Genomic DNA, 4,968 nt, shown 5'->3' with positions numbered 1-4,968 from the left:
CACTGACTGGGAAAACCGGGAACTATAGCCCAGATTTTTGAACACCAAGAAGTACCTTAGAGTTTAGAGGAAAACCCGGAATTTTCCCGATTAATTTTTTACTTTTGTTGATTTTATCTACATTTTCCTAAAAAGTCATCTTTTTTTGGGTAGCAAAATCAACTATATTGATGGAACACTCGTCTATTTTGAACAGCTTATTCGATCTTCTAGATATTTTATGTTTTAAATTAGAAACAGTTAAATTCATTCAAAAAATACGAATTTTCAACGAAATACTTAAATTCTCAACTAAGAAAAAGTAATTTGAAAAACAAACAGTTGAATATTCAGTTAAAAAAATTAATGAAAAAAAAGAAGATTTTTCAACAAAAGAAATTAATTTTGAACTAATTGTAAGATTACGAATCTTTTACAAATAAAATGAATTTTAAAGAAATTAGTTCAACTTTCAACCAAAAAGTTGATTTTACAATCTAAGAAGATGATTTTTTAACGAAAAATCTAATATTTGATATTACAAACAAAAAAAGATTTTGTTTTAAATTAGAAAAACAGTTAAATTCATTCAAAAATACGAATTTTCAACGATATTCTTGAATTCTCAACTTAGAGAACTTAATTTTAAAACAAACAGTTAAATATTCAGTTTAAAAACTAATTAGAAAAAAAATTTGTTTTGCTAAAATAAATAAATTTTTAACTAAAAGTAAGATTATGTATCTTTAACCAACAAACTGAATTTTAAAGACAGTAGTCCAATTTTCAACAGAGTTGAATTTTCTACCTAAAAGGTTGAATTTTCAATGAAATACTTAAATTCTCAACTAAAACAAATTATTTTTCAACCAAACAATTCTATTTTTAACCAAATAGTTAAATTTTCAGTTAAAAATTGAGTTTTAACCCAGAATATAAATTTTCAACAAAGATTATGAACCTTTAATAAAAAATAAATGATGAAGAAACAGTTAAATGTATATGAAGTATACGAATTTTCCACAAAATACTAGAATCCTTAACTGAAAAAGTTAATTTTCAACTTAACAGATTAATTTTCTGCCAAATAGTTAAATTTCCAGTTTAAAAAATTAATTTTAACCAAAAAAATATTTCCACAAAGAAGTATCGTTTTCAACCAAAAAGACGTATTTTCAACTAAAATTATGAATCTTTAACAAACAAAAATATATGAATTTTAAAGAAAGTAGTTCAAATTTTAACCAAATATTTAACTTTAAATAAAAAAAGTTGGATTTTTAACCAAATAGTTAAATTATCAATGAAAAAATAAATGTTAAACAAAAAAAAAACTCATTTTTAGCAAAGTAGTTTTATTTTAAGCAAAAGAGATGAATTTTCACCTAAGATTATGAAACTTTAACCAAAACAATTAATTTTAAAGAAAATAGTTTACTTTTCAACCAATAAGTTGAAGTTATAATCTAAATGAATTAATTTTTAACAAATAGTTTAATAATTCATATTTCAACCGAAAAATATTTAATTTTAAATCAGAAACAGTTGAATTTATAAAAAATTGAAATTTTTAATAAAATATTTGAATCCTCAACTAAAAAAGACTAATTTTGCGCCAAACAATTGCATTTTTATCAAAAAAATAAACGTGATTTTCTAACAAAAAATACATCTTCTCAATAAATATCATGCATTTTTCAATTAAAAAGTTAAATTTTCAGCCCAGAGGATTAATTTTCTACCAAAAAGTCAAATTTTTAACAAAATATGCATTTTCAACCAAATAATTAAAACTTTAATTAAAAAATATACATTTATAAACAAAAGTTAAATAGTTAAATTTACAATAAAAAAATTAACTCGAAAAAAAACGATTTATCAACAAAATAGTGGAATTTTTAAAAAATAGAATGAATTTTTAACTGAAATTACGAATCTTTAACTGAAAAATTACTGCATTTTTGAGGCGAAAATACAATTTTTCAATCCCGAAATTGTGAATTTTCAACATAAAAGTTAATTTGAAACCGAAACAGATTAGTTTTTAATCATAAGGATGAAGTTTTAATCAAATATTTCCAGCTTTAAACAAGAAAGATGAAATTTCTACAAAAAAAATATGAATTTTTAAGTCAAAAAACGAATTTTCAAGAAAACAATTGAATTTTCAACCAAAAAGGATGACTTAATGTATGCACGGCCCCTAACAGAATTAGGATTCATTTACCTACAAAAAAACATTAAATTTTCTTCTTTTCAGACATGAACTTGTGTAGATTCCCAAATCAGATCCGATTCAAGATACTTTACGAAAACCTACCATAGTGTGTAGAAGTGGAGCCAGTTTTATCACAGCAATGTCACTTATCATCATACTGTCAATTTTATATGCATTTAGACACTATCATTAGTTTAACTTAACGTCGATTAATCTTCATAAAAGTCGATCAGTCTCACACCCTATAAGTACAAAATTGCCTTCATTTAAATTTCGACTCTTGGCCAAAGTTTCTAAATTTTTTACCTTTTTCCATTTTCTATTGCTATTTAATCAAGTAAAAGTATTGAAAGCTTTCTCATACTTAAGAATCATAATTTATTTTAAGCTATCCTTTTTCCATTCTGGACCATTCATCAAATCCAAAGTTATTTGGATTTTTGTAATAACTTGTAATAATTATTAATTGTAAGCTGCCGACATTTTGAAAATATTTTATAGGTGTATATTTTTCCGGTCAAATTAAAAATCGAGTTTTTCATTTCAAAGATGACAGCTTCTGTCGAAAATGGAATAATGTTCGAGAAAATAGTTGAATTTTTAAACGAAAGAGATTAATTCTGATTGCGAAATTTATTAGTAAAAATTTTCAAATTAAAAATCTAGTTTTTAATTTAACCGATGAAAGTTTCTGTCGAAATTGGAATAATGTTCAACAAAATAGTTGAATTTTTAAACGAAAGAGTTAAAATTTGAACTACTTTCTTTTAAATAAATATATTTTTGTTTGTTAAAGAGTAATAATTTTAGTTGAAAATACGTCTTTTTGGTTGAAAACTATACTTCTTTGTCGAACTATTTTTTGGTTAAAATTAATTTTTTAAACTGGAAATTTAATTATTTGGCAGAAAATTAAACTGTTAAGTGGAAAATTATTTTTTTTTAGTTAAGGATTCTAGTATTTTGTTGAAAATTCGTATACTTCATATAAATTTAACTATTTCATCATTTATTTTTTATTAAAAGTTCATAATCTTTGTTGAAAATTTATATTCTGGGTTAAAACTCAATTTTTTAACTGAAAATTTAACTATTTGGTTAAAAATCGAATTGTTTGGTTGAAAAATAATTTGTTTTAGTTGAGAATTTAAGTATTTCATTGAAAATTCAACCTTTTAGGTAGAAAATTCAACTCTGTTGAAAGTTGGACTACTTTCTTTAAAATTCAGTTTGTTGGTTAAAGATTCATAATCTTACTTTTAGTTAAAAATTTATTTATTTTAGTAAAACAAATTTTTTAAATTAGTTTTTAAACTGAATATTTAACTGTTTATTTTAAAATTAATTTTTCTAAGTTGAGAATTCAAGAATATCGTTAAAAATTCGTATTTTTTGAATGAATGTAACTGTTTCTAATTAAAAACAAAATCTTTTTTGTTTGTAATATCAAATATTAGATTTTGCATTAAAAAATCATCTTCTTAGATTGTAAATTCAACTTTTTGGTTAAGAGTTGAACTACTTTCTTCAAAATTCATTGTTTCGGTTGAAATTTCTTAATTTTAGTTGAAAATTCATCATTTGTTAAAAATCGAACTATTTTGTTAAAAAATCTTATTTTTGCTAAAAATTAATTTTTTATTAAATTATAATTTAAAATCTTCTTTGGCTGAAATATCAACTATTGCGTTTTTTGTAAAAAATTGATATTCTTTGATTGAAAATTCCACTCTTTGGTTGAAAGTTAAACTGCTTTCTTCATAATTCATCTCTTTTGTTGAAAATTTATATTCTGGGTTAAAACCCAATTTTTTAAATGAAAATTTAACTATTTGGTTAAAAATTGAACTGTTTGGTTGAAAACTAATTTGTTTTAGTTGAGAATTCAAGTATTTTGTTGAAAATTCAAATTGTTGGTTGAAAGTTGAACTAATTTCTTTAAAATTCATTTTATTTTTAAAAGATTCGTAATCTTACAATTAGTTCAAAATTAATTTCTTTTGTTGAAAAATCTTCTTTTTTTCATTAATTTTTTTAACTGAATATTCAACTGTTTGTTTTTCAAATTACTTTTTCTTAGTTGAGAATTTAAGTATTTCGTTGAAAATTCGTATTTTTTGAATGAATTTAACTGTTTCTAATTTAAAACCTAAAAGATCTAAAAGATCGAATAAGCTGTTCAAAATAGACGAGTGTTCATCAATATAGTTGATTTTGCTACCCAAAAAAAGATGACTTTTTAGGAAAATGTAGATAAAATCAACAAAAGTAAAAAATTAATCTGGAAAATTCCGGGTTTCCCTCTAAACTCTAAGGTACTTCTTGGTGTTCAAAAATCTAGGCTATAGTTCCCGGTTTTCCCAGTCAGTGACCCCCCGACTTGAAGTTGTACATATCTTTAATTTTTTGTCACTTAAAATATGTGGTTGACTTTCTTTTTTTAAGTCAAATATTTAGGGGTTAATGTTGATAATCCAACGATTTTTCGATCGCACCTGGAGTGATAATTCTGAAAAAAAGAATCTGAAAATAATGATGAGGAGAGTGGAGCTGAAAGGTTAACGATGACCACGCGACGCACACATGTTAAGGGTTGAGGGCCATTTTCATTTACCTCATGTCGGTCATTGTCGGTGGTGCAGTTTCTTTGCACACCGACCGAGTCCTGGAATCACTCGTGGATTTCATGGACATAGGAAACACGGGACTAGGCATGCCATCCTAACTTAGCGAGCGGGGTTGAATCCAAGGGAGGGGGGAGAATTTCATGT

At 24.4% G+C, this 4,968-nt stretch overlaps 1 protein-coding gene across 7 annotated transcripts in view; it reads left to right on the top strand.

Annotated features, from left to right (window-relative positions):
* Positions 1 to 4,968, top strand: part of LOC117173390 (AT-rich interactive domain-containing protein 2) — a 343,637-nt gene that overhangs the window by 307,561 nt on the left and 31,108 nt on the right. The gene's annotated exons all lie outside the window — the stretch shown is intronic.

The sequence above is a fragment of the Belonocnema kinseyi genome, chromosome 5 (genome assembly GCF_010883055.1).
Source record: "Belonocnema kinseyi isolate 2016_QV_RU_SX_M_011 chromosome 5, B_treatae_v1, whole genome shotgun sequence".
NCBI lineage: Eukaryota > Metazoa > Arthropoda > Insecta > Hymenoptera > Cynipidae > Belonocnema > Belonocnema kinseyi.
This window is presented reverse-complemented; position numbering and strand designations above follow the sequence as displayed.